Source organism: Rattus norvegicus, chromosome 15 (genome assembly GCF_021556685.1).
Source record: "Rattus norvegicus strain SHRSP/BbbUtx chromosome 15, alternate assembly SHRSP_T2T, whole genome shotgun sequence".
Classification (NCBI taxonomy): Eukaryota; Metazoa; Chordata; class Mammalia; order Rodentia; family Muridae; genus Rattus; species Rattus norvegicus.
In genome coordinates, this window is record NC_141548.1 from 82906783 (window position 1) to 82928237 (window position 21455).

Genomic DNA, 21455 nt, shown 5'->3' on the forward strand with positions numbered 1-21455 from the left:
GACCTGACAAGACATTGTTAACCATTTCTTAACACGCTTATCTTCACTTTAGACACTAGTTTTATATTTAACTCTAAACTGTGAGGAATTTTTTTCTTGTTAATTTTTTCTTTAAAAATGCTTTTTAAAAAATTAGCTTGTTTTTAATATAACATTTACGGTACAGTTCTGTATGAATGGCAGAGGCCCCCTGTTAGTGTTGAGGCCAGCTTTCTTACTTTAAATACCATATTTGAATCAATGAATACATTTCCTCTATATGAGTTAGTTTGTCCTTATTTTCTCTAAGAGGAAGGACAAGTACCCATACACATATTTACTTATTTATAGCAATCTGAATGGAGTAGCACAGGCAGCCCTCAGTTCCCAATTATTCATTTTGATTGTCAGAATTTTTCCCCTCTATTGAACTGTATAAGTTATTTATTTCATGCTATTACCATGGTGATTTATAAAAGGAAACTATGTATATAATTTGAGAGCAGGAGGGAGGGATAGGATAGGGGGTACCTCTGCTACCCATCTCCACTCTACACCTATCCTCACTGCCTTTGGGGAAAGTATTTGCTAAAGAAGACACTACTACTATAGAATGTGGAACCTTTGGGCAATCACATCCCTCCCTGAGGAAGCAACAGTAATGTGGCCTCACTGGTTCCTGTCAATCTTCCTGCTCTGAGTCTCTGCCTGCCTCTGTTTGTTGTCTGCCTCTATCCCACAATCAGAAGAGCAGAGGTGGGACAAGCTTTGAGGAGGAGGAAATCATATTATTTACTTTTGGATTTTTCTGTTTTTTTTTTTTTTTTAAAGGAGAGTCTCTTTATGCAACCCTGGCTCTCCTGAAATTCTCTATGTAGACCACACTGTCCTTGAACTCACCAAGATCGGCCTGTCTCTGATTCCTGAGTGCTGGAATTAAAGGCATATGCTACCACACGCTCAGCTTAACTTACTATTAAAGTAAATGTTCACACCTCCTCCTTAATACTCGATTCTTTAAGAAAGCCGGTAGTGTACACATACTAATACCCCATGATATTTTCAGAGCTAAGAACTGAAACATACATTTCTAATGTATGTCTGGGCATCAACAGCTTTGTAAAGTGTCCTTTCAGTTTCTGCAGACTCTCCTCATCTGAAGCCCTTGGAGGAGGCCAATCCACTCTCGCAAGAGCTGTAGTTACTGAGAATGTGATCTCTAGGGCACCTTTCTATCACAGGGCCTTAGGACTCTGGCTTGCACATAGTAACTAGAAGAAATTGGAAGACTCAGAGGCCCCCAGTTGAGTTTTTATATATGTGAGAGTGGGAGAGTAGGGAGAGGAGGAAGAGGAGAAGGAAGAAAAGGAGAAGAGGAGAGAATTTCATTTAGAAGTGGACCCAGGCTAGCACTAGTCTCTAGTTCTTGCCGAAGCTGGATAAAAATATAACAGTTGCACACACGCACAGGGTGAGGGGTATCAGCATGGGCGGGAAGCTCCACAATAAGGGGTGGGTGAGCTTATATTTGAAGAAGTAAGGCTTTCTTAGGCAAAAAGGAATGGGGTGGGGGTGGGGCAGGATGCAAAGCAAGGGCCCGGTGTGGGTATGAGTATGACAAATGGTGATACTGGCTTGAGAAACAGAAGAACGTTTACATCTACGGAAAGAAAGGATAATGTGGAAGCCAAGGCTAGATCCACAGAGGTGAAGGGCTTGTCAGCCAAATGAAGAGAAGTCAACTTTAACTGGGAAGCTACTCCAGGTTGCCCCGGGCCTATAGTCAGATTGGTGACTAAACTATGTTAGTCTGGCCTATCCTGGAATGGAGGGGAGTGGGTGGGCCCAGGAACATGAGTTAGCTAATGTTGCACTTAGAGGCGTGGCAGGAAGCAGATGGTGCTGCTCAAGGGCTGAACTAAACAGAGTTATCTGAAAGGACCATGCCCATGCCTACAGGCAGGGGAAGAAAATGAACTAAAAAATGGCAAAGCAGCCACCCACCCACCCACCCACAAAAATAAGAAGTTGTTAGGCTCTTTAGTTCCTAGGCTCAAACCTGAAGCTAACCTCAGCATGAAGTCACAGAAAAGGAAAATGTACAGGTAACTGGGAAGTAACATTTAGTTTTGTGAGGCAAAGAGAAACAGAAGAAATATAGAGAAAATGGGTGAGCGTACTTGAGATAGACTCAGCAATACTCTCTCTCTCTCTCTCTCTGTGTGTGTGTGTGTGTGTGTGTGTGTGTGTGTGTGTGTGTGTGTGAAGGGAGGAAAGAAAAAAGAGTATTTAATCAAAGTAGGATAAGTTGCTAATTTTTCTTTATGTTTTAAAAACTGTTATTATCATTATTGTGTGTGTGTTTATGTGTCTATGTTGTGTGTCAGAGGACAGCTTAGTGGTGTCACCTCTCTGTTTCAGCCTTCACACTGTTTCGGGAACTCATGCCCTCCAGTGTGTATAGTAAGAACCTTATCTACTGAGCTGTCCTGTCAGCCCATGAATGAATACACACACACACACACACACACACACACACACACACACACACACACACACACAACTCAATGCATTGTGATTTCATCTTAAAGCATCTTTTCTCCCACGTGCCATCTTCAGTGTGGGAAAGGTTCTATTTGAAACTCTTGGCATAGCTAGAGAGAAAAATCAAGTAGTGAACTCAAGTGAAAATTAGGTTCAAAAGAGAAGAATCACCTTCATTGTTGAGGCCATGCGTGCACATGAAATTATCTTATGGGGAAGAACAGTGGGAAGAGAGAGGAACTTGGGGACACCGATATCAAAGGCAGCTGGAGCTGAGGCCTTGTGAAGAAAGAGAAATAGAAATGCAGAGGAGGAAAAGGAAGCATAAAGAAGGTTAGTCTAAAGTCAGCTGAAAATGTTTCCAAAGGGTGTGGCCCAGTGGCCCAGGATTGAGCAAGGATGGGTAATAAAGAAGATGTTCCTATTAGATTCTGTAGAATAGAATAGGAATTGGTAGTAAGAGAACAGTTAGAATACAAGGTTTAAACTATGGCCCAAGTGAAACCTCGCCTGTTCCTTTTTTGCTTGTGACTAGTGTTTAGTTGTTTTATTTTTTAGATGGTTGAAAGTGAAACAAAAGTAAATTATTGCTTTCCAGATATGAAAAATTCTATTAAATGTCAATGCAGTGATAATAGAAATTTGAATACAGCCAATGTCACCTAGCAATGTTGGATTTTGAGCTACAGTGCTTAGCTTAGGAGTTCCAACAGAAGCTCAGTGTCTGCTTGAAAGACCTCAGAACTTTCCAGAAGCAGTTTGCTGCCCCCTTGTTGGGGAATTAGTACTACAGATGCCCAATTACAATGGAAGGGTCAGGGATGAATGATGAATTAAAGGAGCCAGTGGAATGAAGCCATCTTCATCTTCTAGAAGGTTGCTGAAAACAGTTTTTTCCCCTGTTAATTTGTTTTTTCATCAAAACACTCTTATTTGAAATTGGATAAGGTCAAATCTTATTATGTTTCTCTCTCTCTCTTGAGGAGAGAGAGAGAGAGAGAGAGAGAGAGAGAGAGAGAGAGAGAGAGAGAGAGAGGGAGGAGAGAGAGAGAGGAGAGAGAGAGAGAGAGAGAGAGAGAGAGAGAGAGAGAGAGAGAGAGAGAGAGAGAATAACACGGAGTTTGAAGCTAGAAATGAAATGTTTGAAATTGAGGAAAATGGGAGAGGAAATTGAAAAGAAAGATGGGCAGCAGGAATTGGAGGTGATAACAAGTTAAACTTGTCTGATTTTTTTCAGTAGCATTGGGCAGGGTAATTGCTAAGGTGAGGAAAGGAAGCAACAATATCAGTTCAGCTTTGGGGATTTTGTAAAGCAATGCCAGTAGGGGTCAAACATGAAATAGGTTAAGTGAAGGATGAGTCGCGGGCTTGTTAACAGAGACAGATGTAGCTTTCACCTTGACTTTTCTTCTAGGATGGTATTAGGTCTTGCATCTGAAACACCTGTATCCTGCAATCTTACATTGGATGCTTTTTCATCAAATGGTATCACTGTCTTGGGAGGCTGAAGTGGTTTTTGGAAGTTAGAACGTTGCTGGCAAAAGCAGGCCATTTGGAACAGACCTTTGAGCATTATACCTGTCACTGGGTCCTATCCTGCCCTCTGTTCCATTATGATGCAAATAGATTCTGATGCAGGTTCCTTCTTCCACCACGCATCTCCACAGTGGCACACTGACAGGCCCTAAAACCATGACTCCGTGTAGGTGTCTCCTTCCCTGTGCTATTTCTACCCTGAAATCTACCACAGTGACCCAGAAGAACAAACACACCCAGTTTGCAGAATGTCACTTGGATGGTCACAAATTTCTTATTGGGTGATTATCTCTTGTGGACAGCTGGAAACGACTTTAAGGGATGGGAGTCGATAGTGTACGGAGTAAGTAAGGTAGTGGGGGGGGGGTCTGTTCAGGAAAGAGAAGAATTTGGACCTTATCGTTTTAAAGATTATGTTGAGAGTATTAGACAGCCAGAGCATCCATAACAAAATACCAAAGAATGAGTGATTTATAGAGGAAAACTATTTTCTTGCAGTTCTATAGGCTATGTGTCCAAGACTCATGCACTGTTGGTTTCTCCCAGGCTTCACGGTAGGCTTGCAAATATCTGAATCTGTCTGTTCTCACTTGGGTTTCCTTCTTCAGATTAATCATACTGGATTTGGGCAACATATTTGTGACTCTATTTAACCACAGGCACCTTAAAAAAACCTTATGTCCAAATATAATTGCATGGACTTCAGCATATAAAGTGGGATGAGGGGGGTACACGATTTAGTTCGTAACACATAGGCATAGTATAGACTCTAGTGAGTGGCTGAAGTAACATGTAAAGGATATTGTAGGGCTTAAGACCAACAATGGTTAGCAATATACTTAAACCATATGTCCAGTTGGACACTGGACCAGCACAGAGCCACTTGTCTCCATGTGTGCACATGTGTGTTGAGGCCAGAGAACCATAGTTTCATTCTTCAGATGCCATCTACCTCTTTTGAGATGTTCTCCCTTTGCCTGGGAACTACCAAGTAGGCTAGGCTGGCTGGATGGCGAGTACCAGGGCTTCCCTTGGCTCCATCTCTCCAACATTGGAATTACAAGCATGTGTTACAATACTCAAAACAGTTACGGTTATTCTTGTTGTTTTGCATGGGTCCTCGGTATTCAACTCTGCTCCTCACGCTTACAAGGAGCACATTTTACTAATGGAGCTTCCTCGGCCTTTTAAGTTTCTTTTTCAGGGTATTTTTGTCACAACTTGAGAAAGCAACTAATGGGAGAGCCCATATGATGTGCTTACTTGTCTTTTATACTCGGGAGTCAGATGGATCATTGAATGATGAGAAACTCATTATCTGTTCTTACTTCAAATCCCTATGTATTCATGACCTTTACCATCTAAGACTCCTAAAAATATCCAGGAAGTTGTTCCTGGAGAAGGTAGAGTCTCTAAGTATGGTGCCATAAGGAATTGTAACTTTATAGGAAGAATGATATCACTGAATCGGACCACTCAGAGCTCCCAGGGACTAAACAACCAATCAAAGAGTATACATGGTGGGATCCATGGCTCCAGCTATAAATGTAGCAGAGGATGACCTTATCTGGTATTAGTGGGAGGGAGTCCTTTGGTTCTGTGGAGGCTTGATGCCCCAGCATAGGGGGATGCTAGAGGGGTGAGGTAGGAGAGGGTGAGTGGGTGGAGCAGCTCCCTCATAAAGGCAAAGGGGAGGGGGCACTTGTGGAGGAGAAACCAGAAGAGGGATAACTTTTGAAACGTAAACAAATAAAATGATTCATAAAAAAAGACACAATAAATTCTCATGTATGGTAGCAATTCTGATACCAGACCTAGTACATGAGTGTGTCTGGGTGTGCCAAAAAGTACAGTAGATGTTTCAACATGATGTTAACTATATTTGATTAAATTAACTGTATCATAAATGAGAAAGCAATTGTGTACATTGTAACCAAATACTATTATTATAAAGATGTAAAGATAATTAGAAACCACCACAAATTACCACAAGTTCAGGAAAATGATTTCTTAAAGGAGGAAACATTGAGGTTCAAGACATGATGACTATGTGTAATAATGATAGGAAAAATTAGTTACAAAACAGTTACTCCTGAAACTCAATAAATGCCAAAAGAACCTTTGAATTACCAGAGTCTAGAGCAGAGATGCATAGGAGGTGAAGATCCAGAGCCAGGTTCCAGGAACATGGTTCAGACCTGGAACACTCATGTTAGTAGCTAGTGTGGTTTTAGCTCCAATGATAGCTATTATTACATGGTTCCAGTTTCCATGTGCAGACTTCTCCCCTGAGACCAAGAATATATATGCTTTTAGTACCTTGAAAGAAAGAGTTCAACAACAACAACAACAACAAATGAATAAAAAAATAAAGAGGCCAAAGGTATCCCAAGGGTGTATGAAGAACCAAGATGCTGATTTTTTTAAAGTGCTAATTTGGCTGAGGAAGAATTGTCACTTAGTTGGTCATCCAACCTTAGCTGGTGTCTTAGAAGGATTTTTGATGAGATTCCAAGCAGCACTGTTTGAATACAGATTACCCTGTATGATGGACATAGGTCTTATAGGACTAATGGAAGGCTTTCATAGAGAAAACTGTAGCTGCACTCCAAGTCTCCAACTTGGATATAACAGCCTCATGTGATCCATTAAAAAACCAAAAACTGTCTCTCTTTCTCTTCCCCCCTCCATTCCCCCTTTCCTCCCTCACCTATTAGTTGTGTTTCTCTAGAGAAGTCTGACAGTGCACTCAAGTTCCACTTAATATAAAAGGAAAGCAAGGAAGACTTTATGAAATGGCAGTGAATTAGTAGTTTTGTACATTTTTAGTTAAAATTTGAATCTGGAATATGCATGTAGAAGTAACTTCAAGGGTGAAGAAATTGATTAAAACAAGCACAAGTATTTTACCAATTTTTGGATATTTTGTTGTTCAACAGAAAAGTAATTTTTTGGTTGTTTTGTTTTCTTTTGAGACAGGCTACCCCATGTAGCCCTGGTTATTGCTCTGTAGACCAGATTGGCCTCAAAATCAGAGATTTTTCTGCCTCTGCTTCCCCAGAGCTAAGATTAAAGTTGTGAACCGCAATCACCTGGCGAATTTTTAAAAATTAATTTAAAGCAGAGTTTCATTCCACACTCCAGCTTGTTTTGGAAATCACTATATAGCCTAGACTCCTTGTCTAGAACTCATGGCAATCCTCCTGCCTCAGTATGCAAAATTGTAGAATTCTTGTCATGATTCACCACGACTGCTATAGCAAAATAAATTTCTAACCATCATTACTTTCTTGTTCCCTCTGCACGTTATCTCTGCCAAGTTTGCTTCCTATTTTACAATCTGGATTCTCATGAGGCAGTGATGAAGAGCAGTGGGGATGCGGCCTCTTCCCTCCCTGTGTGTGGGAAGTGAAGGGCCGAGGGCTTACTTGCCTTTTGTACTGCACTTACAGTTTCCTGACTTATGCAGAATATATTGTTGCGTTGACAGTTTTAACAGTACTAGTACCCCTTTCCACTAAATTATCCCTGACTTTAATTGTCACAAGGTTCCAGATGATTTAGAATAAATTGAGTAAGTATTGAAGAGAAATAAGAACTTTTTTCGCTGATGGCTGGGTTTTGAGAGTCTTAGCGGTTGATTTTCAAACAGCCTTTCATCTTCTTCAATTTCTCCAACCATCTCCACTTACTTTAGACTCAGATGCCAACTCCTTTTGGAATCATGGAATACAGATGGACATGACTTCCACACCAGGCATTATTAAAAAGGAGTTTTCATATATGCATTTGGAATTCGGTCTTTGAATATGGCTCAGCGTTCATGTTCCAGAGAGGAAGTCTTATCGCTGCTGAGTTATGGCGAATACTTCAAAGCAGGTATTCTTTATGGACCAAATCCCTAATTTTCACCAAAAGGGATGCCCGCCTCTCCAACAGGAACACAGTGCTCCCATTTTGCCTTTCAGAAATAGCTAACTGCATATGTATTTGATTTTTCAGTTGCAGATCACAAGTTTGAGAAAAGCAAGTGTCTTCAGAGGTCTGGATGTCAGTACAGCAGGGGAGCGCATATAACCGAGATCAACCCTTTCCTGGGGATTATCTCTCATTGATGACTATTGGACACTTCCTGGCCATGCAGAAATCAAGGCACTATGTACACAGAAACCATCTGCTTCTCTGTTGCACGTATTGCCAGTACATCTCCAAAGCTCACTTCTTTTGTCAAGAAGTGATTTCTCCCATTTATTTGAAAATATAGTACTTCCTTTACTCATGACACCTCAAACAAACATGACATCGTCCCTCACCCAGCATCCATCAGACATCAGTAGTCAAAAAAGAGAAAATAGCAGGGCAAGAGGCATAGCTCCTACATATCCAGCAGTCTACTTAGACTAAGCTCGTGATGCCTTGGACAGAGTAGGCTATTCTAAACAACCAGGGAGGTGCTGCTTACCCTGTTTCCTCTAACCACTGAGGATAATTTATTTTCTTAAAACTTTGTGGTTTAATACAATATGTCCTGGTATATATTTATTGAGCATAATAAATGGAGCCCTTGCTATACACATTATGAATAATTACATTAAAAAATGCTTGACCTGGAAGAAAACACGGTATATAAACGATCACAGAAATTACCTGCAGGCAGTATGCTTCAGTTTCTAATAACTCCTTATTTATTTATACCAAAACATCGATGAAAAAAATATCCTATAATATGACGACTAATTAAGCGAATACAAATTAGACTTATGACATTTAAGAACTTGCATAGCTATGATACTGTAATTAGCAACTTGGGTAGTATGCCGGATCCTTTGAAAGCCAATGCAACAGTGTACAAATTGTGTGCTTTCCTTCTAGAACTCTGTCTGTTGCTGCTCATTTGGGTTAATTTCAGTTACGTGTCAACTAGAAGAGCTTTGACAACATTCACTTTTATGGTACCATCACTAGGGAGAGACTCATTTTTAGGCATAGTGACAATGTGTGGTTGCATCCAGAGCCTCTGTCAGATGTTCCCATTCTAGCCCATGGAATGCCAAACATGCCAAACAAAGATCTTCTTATTTTAATTCTAAGGTTCTGGAGTAGTTGTTTTGGTGCATGGAGTAAGACTTTTTGACTTCCTAGACTAAAAGAATCTAAGCTAATAAATATTGGAGAAAGATAATATATTATGAAGGATGGTTTGTATTAGAACTTAATGGTCATAGGCAATTTAATAGTATTATATATAATAGTATTTGCTTAGTAGGATATAAAAGCATGTAATGTACGTAAGATGCAAGTCCTCACCTGCCTTGTTATGGTCATTGATGTCTCACTTGATAAACAGTAGGTAGCAGCATGATGTGAAATCTGATGGTAGGACCAACATCGGTCAGTGCTCTGAGTCTGCTGACCACATCAACTTAGTTAATGTCTTCAGCCCTGGTGGGCAGAGATGCAGCTTGCTCAGTGTGGAGGGGCGGAAATTTCTCAGGTCTGTCTTATAAAAGCTATATTCAAACATACCCCAAACCACTGTAAATATTATGAAGTCGCACAAAAGCTCTAGGAGAAAAAAAAAAAGAATGCTGCCTTCTCCATTGTAGAGTAATCCCAGCCATGGTGATTAGAAAAAGAGTACAGCTAACTGATTGAACATACAGAATTTGTATTTTATGGAAGTGTTTCATCTCATGACTTCCCCAAATGATAACACTAGGATATTTATCTACTAATGCCTTCAAAAGCAAATATAGCCATGGCGAGCATATATCCATGCCAAGTTGCTTGGCTCTGAAAACTCTAAATCCATTCACTATCCACTCCACTTCCAGTACAGAATTATTCTTGTGACTTATCTGAATTTCTGAAGATGCCTCAGGCAATCAGAACCTTCTTTCTCCTGTATGCCTCAGGAACTTGCTTTCTGTGAAAAAAGAATTCCTCATTTCTAATCATCTCTTTTATTCCACAATCCCACAGTTCTTAGAACTCCTATAGCATTTAAGTTATGATGATATAAAATAAAAGTATCTACATATTAATCTATGATCTTATTTTGTTGCCTCAACTCTAGATGCTATCAATAGGTCTTGACTTAAAACTTTTATGACATTTATTTATTTGTGTGTCCATCTGCCACTTGTATGTATGAAGGTCAGAGGACAGCATGTGGAAACTGGTTCTTTCTCCACATAGGGTAGGCCTTCTGGATCAAATTAGGCTGTCAGGCTATCTTGCCTCTATCTTTTCTTAGGACCTGCCTCTACTAATTAATTGATAACTTGTTGGCTTGACACACAGGTATTTCTTGTTAATTACACATGAGACTCGAATGTGGATGTTCTAGAAGAAAGCTAACTGCTCCTTGATGTGTGAGTCGGATAAGGCCTGTTACTATTTAGTGATTAAGATGATCATAGAAAGAATAAATTAATTCAAATCAGAATTAGATTAGACCACATTTTATGAGAGGAATGAATGGTAAAACCTTCAAGTGAGCAAGTCACATAACGAATTAGCTTAAATACTCACTACTGGTTTTCACTCTTCTTCGCTATACGAAATGCGTGTTCAATATTCATTCACTCTATAAGAGCGTAATTTTAAGCATTCCAACCATAGACCTAGCTGCTATTCCCTACCATGCCTCAACATTTATCATACTCACATGAAACCACATCCTCCAGAAAGGATTTATTACCCAGATCCCAGCTACACTGCTTTCTTCCAAGTCTCAATCCCATGTGTAAAGTTAAAATAACTGTTTAACTCAATGGGTTGATAATACATTTTTTATCAAGGGGAGGCAATACATTTTTTATCAAGTGGAGTGTTTCCTCATTAAATTTACGATTTTTACAGGAAGAGAGGAAGTCCACATTTCTTTGAATTCTCTGTAATATCTTATGTTGTGTAGGTTTATCTTCCAGTAACTATTTGCTGGTAAAGTTGTATAGTATCAGAGATAAGAGAATAAATTACAGGTATAGCTTGAACAACCATCACAGAGATGACTATGCAGTTATCATCATTTAAAACCAAAAATTAAAAACATTCTAGTATGCTCAATTGCCGTATAGCTTTCAAAAATATTTTCAATAATATCTCCCCTTTGTATTGCCATGGGCAGTGTGCATGATTCCAGTCTTTCCACATTTGCAGCACTATCTGTTCTGTAGCTCTTAGCATTTGTTACTGTATACATTGACTTAATCTGTAACTTTCTCTTCTGGATCATTTTCATCTTTGTATCAATACTACATAGTTTTTTTTTTTTTTTTTCCGGGGCTGGGGATTGAACCCAGGACCTTGCGCTTCCTAGGCAAGCGCTCTACCACTGAGCCAAATCCCCAACCCATAGTTTTAATTACTATAACTTCACTGGAAAACTCATACATTCTCCACATTTGCTGCTTTTCTTCCTTTAGAGTGTTTTAGTTAATTCATAATTCATAATTTAGGAACTGCCTTTTAAAACTTTTACATTTTCTGTTTTTGGGCAGACGCTTACACTGAAATTTAAAATCAATTTGGAGGTAAGTGTTAGTGAGTCTTATGAAACAAGAACATGGTATACACTTCCACTTTGGCATAATTTAATTTCTCTTAAATATTTTATAATGTTTGTGTTTCTTTTAAATGCATTACTTTTAAATTAGATTTATTACTGTGTTTTATGTTTCATGTTGCTATTATGAATATATTGCTTCTTAAGTTTACTCTCTACATATTTATTGATGCTATTTTACAAATATTTTATTTATATTCTCATCTATATTTAAATAACTTTTAAATTTTGATGCTATAATAGTCTTCATTTAATCCAGGAGAAAACTAAGACAGAGAGGATTGGCTACTCTGCCCATTACCACACAGTCAGGTCTAGAACTGTGACTCTGACACCACAGGGCTACACAGAGTCTTCTCTCAGTGTAGAGCCCAGCACCAGCGACTCTAGAAGGGAGCTGTAGGATTGGGGGTTCAGCATGAAGAAACTGAATATATATGCCATGTACTCAATTCTAGGATTGTTGATTTTACTGATAGAAAATGGGAAATCATATAAAGCCCCAGAATTCATAAATGACAGAAATGTAGCTGGAACTCAAGATTTTATGAGTTCAGCTTGATACGTTACAAATGAAAACAGTGGTGTTTGTAAAAAAGGATAAAAGTTGTATTTTGCTGCATCTGAGTAGAAGATATGCCTAGTATGTATAGTTCCCTGTTAATAACATCCTCCCTTGAATACTGATAGATTAAAAACCATATGAGATAGAAGATATAAACCTTTTGGATAAAATGTACACACACATGCGTGCACAAACTTGCACATACACACTATACACTAAACATTCATATCATATGCACATGCATAATACATCATACATATAATGTTTCTACTAAATCTGTATGTTGTTAAGAAAACGTGCTTTGATTTATAGAGAGATGCTGCTCTTTGGTTTTTGAAAGCTAATTAAATCCTTTAAAGTATTTGTTGTTTATAACCTATCCTCTGGTCACTGCATCTCCCAATCTTTCTACTATTATTAACTCAATCAGTTTACTAGTCTGGGTAGTTCTTTATTCTCTATTTCACAGTATATGAGTTCTCATTTTAGCAGTGTCTACTTATGTCAAGTATATACATTTATGTTTTTCTCAAGTGCTTGAAGGCTGAAATTGGAGACTGGTTTATTAGTGGTAATTATTTATTATTTCAAAGTTGGATTCCTGGTCTTTGGCAGCACCAGTAGTCTATAAGAGGTTAAATAATCTTTAATACGCTTTTACCTAAATTAGTCATTTTTTTTTTCAGCTAAAGCAATTTTGAGTGCCAAACTCTCCTTTGTGGTCTGACTTCATCAGATTTTGGTTATAAAATTCTACATTGCCATATTATATTTTATTTACTTGAGTTAAAATAAATATGTTACTTTTATGATTTTTGTTATTCTCGGTGAGAGAAATAGTACCTGTAACTAATCTGCTATGGAAAGAAGAAACCTCATGTTTGTCTTGGCTTAACTGCTTCCTTGGTTGAGTAATAGTCTGAATGAACAAATGAATGAAGTAAGTCATTGCTCAGGACAAAACATGGAAACATTCAGCTTCAGAGTCCACCACAATATAGAGCCCGCAATAGTGACTCAACTCGACATGTTTATGCACTGAGGACTCTGGGTTGTGACATTGCTACAGGCATCCCCATCTCTAAAGGCAGCCCTGATTCCCTTTTCAGATCCTCAGTGAAGCTAGGACTATGCCATGTAGCCTTTCTCCTACTGAGCTTGCAAGCCTGCAGTAGTGGGAACTCAGGAAAACCAGCATCGACAATAAACATCCAGGTTTATTGAGTCCACGGAAGATTCGAAAGGGCAGAGCTCTATTTAATTCTCTGGTGAAATACACTTTCCTTGGTTTGTGGCCCGTAACTTAAGCTTTTATTTAGGATGATGTGAGCGTCTTCAATATAATTCTACCACTATAATGATCATTTCTTGAGAAAGCTCATGACAGAAGTAAATGCTTTGCAATAAACCGCTAAGTTTTCTATGTGTAACAATGGAGGACACTCAAACAGCAGTTACCATGTTCCAGACGCTTCCTTAAGTCTTTACATTCATTCAGTACTTGTATCTTTATGGGGGACACACTTGGATGTAAAGAAAAATATTTCTTAAAATTGGACATCTAGACATGAAGACTGTATAAGAGATCTCAGAAAACTTTGGAATAGATTTTCAATATCCCATAACCTTGCAATAATGGTCCTCACTCAGACATTTTGAAAGATAACCTCTTTCACCAGAGGAGTGAAGACTGTTTCTTTATAACAAGATCTCTCATTTTAAAGGAGAAACTGGAGAAAATAATAAAGAGAAACATCTTGGAAAGGAATTTTTAGATCATCAATGAGATCATTTTCCCAAGGGTTTAGAGCAAGTGTCACAGCTGTTTGAAGTTGGTCTGATCACAGCTCTAGAGAAGAATGATGTCCCCCAAAAACTAAAGAATCACTAGTTTGTACGAGATGACTGACTATGGTGTATAAGCACTTTGGCTTGGTCTATGATTTACACAGTTTTCATTCACAGAGAGCTCTCAGTGTAGACAAGAACAATGCTACCTGGCTTCCCTGTAGAATACATTCAGATTCCCACTCTGCCTGCTGTCTGCACTGCTGCCTGCCCACTGAGACTATGAAAATCCTGTGTCCTTTTGGTTCTCCTACTGGACAGTTCTCTAGACCAAGCAGAGCAGCAATACATGCAGACCACTTGCAAAGGGACATCATGCCAAGTACGTGTGGGAGGCCTACGTCCAACTTATGTATGTTATTTGGCTGGCAGTTCAGACTCTGAGAGCCTCAAGGATCCAGATTAGCTGACCCTGTTAGTCTTCCTATTCCCTCCAGGGACTACAATCCTTCCTCCCATTCTTCCATAAGAGTCTCCAAGCTCCACCCACTGTTTGGGTATGGGTGCGTCTGTCTAAGTCAGGTGCTGGGTAGAGTCTCTCAGAGGACTCCTGCCATGCTAGACTCCTGCCCGCAAGCATATCAGAGAATCATTAATAGAGTTAGGAATTGGTGCTCGTCCATTAAATGAGTCTCAAATTAGGTTAGTTATTGGTTGGCCGTCCCCTCAGTCTCTGCTCTCTCTCCCAGCTCTACATTTCTTGTAGACAGGATAAGTTGGGTCAAAAGTTTTGTGGGTGGGTTGGTGTCTATCGATCCATTGGGATTCCTGTCTGACTAAAGGAGGTATCCTATTCATGTTTCATGTTTTGAATGCTGTGAGTCTCAGCTAAGGTCACCCCCATTGATTCTTGGGCACCTCCCTTATCCCAGGTCTCTGTTTTGTCCTGGAGATGACCCCTAACTCCCCATCCAGTCAGTTACAGATTTCCATTCATTTTCATGGCCATCTGACCATCTGTCATGTCCCTCCCCACACCTGATCCTGAATTCCCCCGTTCCCCTTATCTCCTCTCCCACCTCCTTCCCTCCATTTGCCTCTTATGACTATTTTAATCCCTATTCTAAGTGATTTCAATCATCCTTGCGTGTGCCTTCCTTCTTGTTTAGTTTATTTGGGTCTGTGGAGTTTATCATGGGTACCCTATATTTTATGGCTAATATCCATTTGGGACTGGATTATCTCATTCAACATGATATTCTTAAGATCCATCCATTTACCTGCAAAATTCATGATGTCTTTATTTTTAATAGCTGAACAGTAGTTCATTATGTAGATGTACCACATTTTCTTTATCCATTCTTTAGTTGAGGAATATGTAAACTGTTTCCAGTTTCTGGCTACTATGAACATAGTGGACCAAGTGTCTTTGTGAGATAGCATAACATCATTTGACTATATGCCCAGGAGTAATATAACTGGGTCTTGAAGTAGAACTATTCTGAGTTTTCTGAGAAACTGCCAAATTGATTTTCAAAGTGATTGTACAAGTTTGAACTCCCACTAGCAATGGAGGAGTGTTCCCCTTGCTCTACATTCCCAGCAGCGTGTGCTAGCTCTGAGTTTTTGATCTTATGGCTATATTATTAATCCATCCTGAGAAAAAGATGACCCTGATATAATTAACTCAGTGTTTGCTTATGAATATAACATCATTCTTTTTCTTTTTTAAAGAAAAAGTCAATTATTTGCCTTTGTGTACCCAAGTACACCATGTGTGCTGCATCCATGGTGCAGAAGAGAGCACCAAATTTCCTGAAATGTGTTGCCATGTGGGTACCGAACCAAACCCAGATGCCCTTAACCACCGAGCCTATCTTTCCTGCTCCCTCTGTTTATTATTTAGGTAGGAAAAAAAATCCTGTGATGTCTGAAGGACATAGCAATATACTGGTTCCATGTTTTAAAACAAAATAAAAAACAAACCAAAACGAAATAACAACCAAACAAAAACCTTTCATTTTTTTCATAAGAATTAAATTTCCTTAAAATTATCATATGGAAATTATATCCAATTAACTTAGTAAATTGTAACACATAACAGCAAAGTTTTGGGAGATAATATTGAGATTGTAGATATTAGTTTGTTATAATTAATAGAAAAATGTAGTACTAACTTCATTTCGGGTGATTTATTGAGATAACTCAAATATAGCTTAGGTATTTAAATTATCTATATTTTTACAGATTGTTAAAATAAAAAAGATACATTTTTATTTAAGTGCATTAGTGTAAGTTATGCTGTGGTAATAAACACTCCTGGGATATTATTGGCTTTCAGTTGCAAGTGTTTGTTCCTTATTTGCATGACGTAATGCAGTGCAGGTTTGTTAGAGGACCTGACTCGTGAGTCTTTGGTCCACGGTGGAGTGAAATGGCAGATACAGCTTTGGAGTTTGTTGTTGAGTAGCATAACTGGAATGAAAATGTAAATTTTCTATAAATTTCTTTTTCTTTTGTCCCAGGCTGCAGTCACACTCTACGTAACCAAGGATGACCTTGCATTTCTGACTATCCTTCTGTTTCCAACACATGAAGGCTACAGATTATTACACACGTATGGCATCATAGCTGCTTTATGCAGTGCTGGGAATCAAAGCCAGGCCCTGAGGCATATTAGTCAATATTCTGTCCATTGAGCTAAGTCCCAGCCCTCTGCACTAATTAGTATATTTCTACTTGTAGATAAAATATATCACTTCAACCAAAGATTATTGGACAAGAAATAAACAGGTTTTATCATGCATCCTGACAGAAAACCAGAAATTTTTGGTGAACAGCATTAATGAATATAAACTAACACATAAATCCTTGATCTACGTCAAGGATTTGGAGAACTTTTGGAGCCCTCACTTCCTCCCACAGCCAATAGCATGCCTTGTGTCCAGCTTTAGGCACACCGGACATATTTATTATAATGAAATAAGCTTCCTGTTTATACAGGGCCTTTTGTTTCCCTTGAAGGTGAGTGATTGGACACACTCTTGGCATCTATAAATGTACCGTTACCCAAACAACTATTACCATTTGAGCTATTTCCCTCTGTGGGCCAAACGGTAAATTAAGGAACAACTGTATCAGCACACACCATAGCCTGCGTCTATGATCTGAATGCAACCAGAGCTCACAGGGAAGATGCACATGGTACTCGAGGAATGCCATGTCTCTTCCCAAATCAAGGTGTGTCATCATGTGACATTTGTAAATACAACACCTAGCCCAAACAGAACTATTTCACGTTCTTGGGTATCAAGGAAATTTCCCAACTTTATCTCCCATCATATTTCCTGGAAGTGCGATCTTTTGGCATAGTCTTTGCTTAAGTGCCCTCACTAAAGGTGTGGCTGTTGTCAAGAAGGAGAAAGTGTGAAGTTGTTATAAGTCATTGCCAGTGTAATGTGAATTTGTTTTGCAGAGTCATGATGATTGAATGAAAGCCAGGGGGTCACTTTTCTGTTTGCCTGTTTTGAGTGAAATGGAGAAAGGAAAAAAAAAAACTATGTTGTAGCACAAACCTCAAGGAAAATAGACCCAAGCAGGGTGCTCAAACATCAGTATTTAGAATTATTTATTTATGAAGAGCCAAGATAATGAAGTATATAACTTCACATTTCAGCACTATTCATTTGTATCTACGAATGCTGGCTTGATTCATTAGACTTCATCTGTGAGGAAGGCCAAAGGATGCTGAAAAAGACATTATTTATATTACAATTCAAAACACAAACTCAATGGATTTTTAAGGACTACTTCTGCCGTGGGAATACTGAGTTTAAAAGTGTAATACCTTTGGAACGTAGAAACAGGTATTTTGCATAGGTAATTTTCTTGTGAGGGAAAACAGTCATGTTGTATTCAGGCCCATGATTCCTTGTCTATGACAGGGTAAGCTGAGCGGATGGAGGAGCAGACCACTTGCCTGGTCCTGGGCAACAAGGCAATAGAATCTGAGGAGTCCATTGTGCGAGACTAACACAGTGGGAGGAGTTTAGATTAGGTTACAATCCAGAATGTGGATGCGAAAAGGTGTTAAGAAGGCTTTTTATATATGAAAGCACAAAGGATTTAAAGGACATTAGAGCTTCACTTTAATTAGAGGAGAGCATATTGACCTAATGTTCTACTAAAATTAATTAAAATCCATAGTAGTATCTGAAGATTAAAATAAATCCTTAGGGAAGGCAGCAAGTGAAGATAACTCAAAAGGTGGCATTGGGTTATAGGTGAGTGGATTGAGTCACATAACCAGACGCAGTGGGAGCTGTGGAAAAGTTGGCCACTATAGTCTGAGGGGCAGTTCATGACATACATCATAGAGTGAGTGTGAAAACAGTGCATTGTAGAAGGAACGTGGTTTGAACAAAAATGCTAAAACACCTGATAGCGGGAAGCAAAGGGCTGTGTTGAAGGTGTAGGCTAAAGCTCTAAGTTTTTAAGGAAGAACCTGCCCCATTTACATTGTGGACAGGGGTCTTACATTTTGCAGGTTTACAATGATGTCTCAATGAGATAATGTGTGTGAAAAACAGTGAAGTCAATTGATGTGTCGTACACATGCAATACAATGTACAAAAGGCTAGTGATGATGATGGTGACAAAAGAAGTGCTTTGTTTCCGTCCTCTAGGAACTCGGACCTAGGGTCTCACTGATACTCAGGTCCTCCCGATGTGAGGATAGCATGATAGGGAAGTTACATCACCTCCTTAGCCATTTATTGGGGCTTAAAACTTAAGGTAAAGTGTGATCCATTTGCTTGGTGGCATTTCCTCCCAAGAGTAATCGCAGAGAACACCTACTTCTTGATCATTTATGAAATTATCATCAACTAGCTAGTAAAGGACAAGCCTATTAAACATGGAAAGAGAGCATGCATCTTAGGTACTGCCCATAATTAGAAGACATAAAGCACTCTCCCAAGAAATGAGAAAGCCCAGTGCATTTGCAATCTAGAATTCTCTAGTCTTGGAAATGACAATCAGAGAAAGCTGTCAACACCTACCCTCACAACTTTAATAAGTCTAGTCAAGGAAGCCAGAATTCTTCTCTGCATAGTATTATCACAGGGTAACTTTTAATAACGAAATTTCATAGTTGCACATTGTTTCTGTCTAGAATAACAATGACTGAAATTCCCAATCACTTTTATTCACATGTTTGCTATTATGCATCATCACTATTAAAATCAAACTTGAGTGGAAAATGAAAAAAATATGAATGGCAAATCATACATAGAAATCAAATTGGTTCAGTGCATAAAAATATTCCATTTTCAAATGCCTGGCATTATAAATGAAATAGATTGAGTAGTGCTATTTTAGGGTTATCTTCTGCTCAGCATTTGTGATGAGATTTCTGGAAATCAGAGGCAACATTCAGCCTCGTTCAAATGCTCCTGAAACATCTTACCAAGAGGGCTTTAAGAGATGTCTTAAGAAATCCATGTCAGAACTATCAATGTGTTTAGGTAACTTATATCTTGAAGAGTTGAAATTAGAGCTTTGACTTTTAAAATTGTACTCATGAACTGCAGGATGTTAGTAAGTTTGTTTGTTTGTTTGTTTGTTTGTTTGTTTGAGAAAGAAGGAGTTTGGACATTTCGGTGAATCTATTACATGGCAAGTAATATATTCAACCAAATAGTAGATAAACTCAGTGCATCATTTCCAGTCTGGTCACAAATATTTTACATTACTAAATTGGTTAATAAGTTGCTGGCTAGATGACTCAGTGGTTTGAGTACTTGTTGTTCTTGCAAAAAAGTCAGATTCAATTCTCAGCACCCACATAGTGGTTTACAACAATATCTAAGTCTAATTTCAGGGGACCTGATGACCCGTTCTGATCTTTGCAGGCACCAAGCATGCATGTGGTACACTTAAGTGAACTAACTTGTATTTGTTGAGTGTGTGTTACATAGTCTCTGCCAGGTGCTCTAAAATTCAGTGTATAAATCTATTATAGATTACAATCCTTGTCAGCTTGGGGCCTTTTGTCACATTGGGAAAACAAACATGGGAGAGCACATTTAATAAAATCTTTTGTGGTGAAGGTCAAATTATCAAATCCATAATACATGAGGGTTGGGCAGTGTACTGAAATCCTCAGAGGCCCTAGAGACTGTGTTTGATCTGAGTCTTATGAAAAATATAGTTTGAAAGAAGAGTGTGACATTCAAGAATCCAGGAAGAAAACAGGAGTTTTCATGTGATAACCTGAAAAGAAGTAAATGAGAGGTGTGTCATCTTCTTCATATTGTCATGCACTTAATAGCATCCCATTAAAGGCTTATTTTCACTATAATCATGATAGGTCACATATTAGTAGTTATCAACAGTTCACTGTGTACTACACACGACAACTAGTTGATTATTATAATTGTTGAAATAATCTATGGATAATGTGGTAAATCCAAACGCTTCTGAAGAAATAGATGAAAATCTCCACTCTGCCTCTTATGAGCACTCTTAGCAAATTACTTAACCTGTTCGAACTTAACTTCATTTGTACATGGATCCAAATTTCTTCCCTCCCAAGAGTCATCTAGAACACTAGACTACTCACTCTTCCCATTTGCTCTCGAGCCCACTTAGAACAGCCTGAGCAGGTGTGTTATTATGTAGCTGCACATGTCAGGGATGAGAGGACTTCATCGCCCTTTGGATCATCTCCCTCTTTCATATGGACTCACCCTTTGAGTCTTACCTGCACTTAGTGCCTTCATGGTTTTACAGTTGAAAATACTCTTTCGATAGGCACAGGACTGTGTAGGGTTAACAATTGCTTCATGGGTAGACAGTTTGTCACCATTAAAGTAGTTATTTAGGATATCTAAAGGTGATTCAAAGAAGTTAAGGATTCAAATCGAAGAAGACCCAAATGTGCTGTGTCAGGGACAAACAAACAAAGAAACAAAGCCCTTCCTGCTTAGTTCTTGTAGAAACTTGTGTTATGAAGGATGTAATTTGTTCAAAGCAACATTTTGCAGCTAGAGATAGAATTTTGCTTATACTGTATAATAAGCCAAATGAGACTTGTAGAAACAAGAACATAATATGTTGGTAAATCACAATCAGGCACAATTTGGGAAATTAGGAATTTGAAAATTAAAAGCCATGAATATTCAAAAAGAGACTCTTATACAGTTATATTAAAAAAAAGAGTGCTGACATGATTTTGTAGAGAGAAATAGTCTCATATATGTCCAAAAAGGGAAATACTTATGTGACTTCATGCTGCTGACATTATGGTCAACCTATGACATTTAAGAGAGGGGTAGGGAAAGACAATGTCTTAGGCTTTTACTGATATGAGCAGACACCATGACCAAGGCAACTCTTATGAGGACAACATTTAGTTGGGGCTGGCTTACAGGTTCAGTAGTTCAGCCCATTATCATTAAGGTGGGAACATGG

General features: G+C 38.7%; 2 long non-coding RNA genes across 2 annotated transcripts in view; one reads left to right on the top strand and one right to left on the bottom strand.

Moving 5' to 3' along the window:
* LOC148001098 (uncharacterized) overlaps positions 1–4101 on the bottom strand; it is a 91876-nt gene extending 87775 nt beyond the window's left edge. The window contains exon 1 of the long non-coding RNA XR_015639022.1: positions 3921–4101. This is a non-coding gene — a long non-coding RNA (uncharacterized LOC148001098). The remainder of the gene's footprint in view (positions 1–3920) is intronic.
* On the top strand, positions 1864–10101 carry LOC148001101 (uncharacterized). The gene is made up of 3 exons (XR_015639023.1): positions 1864–2084; positions 7757–7938; positions 8062–10101. It is a non-coding gene; the product is annotated as an uncharacterized LOC148001101 (long non-coding RNA).
* The last annotated feature ends 11354 nt before the right edge of the window (positions 10102–21455 follow it).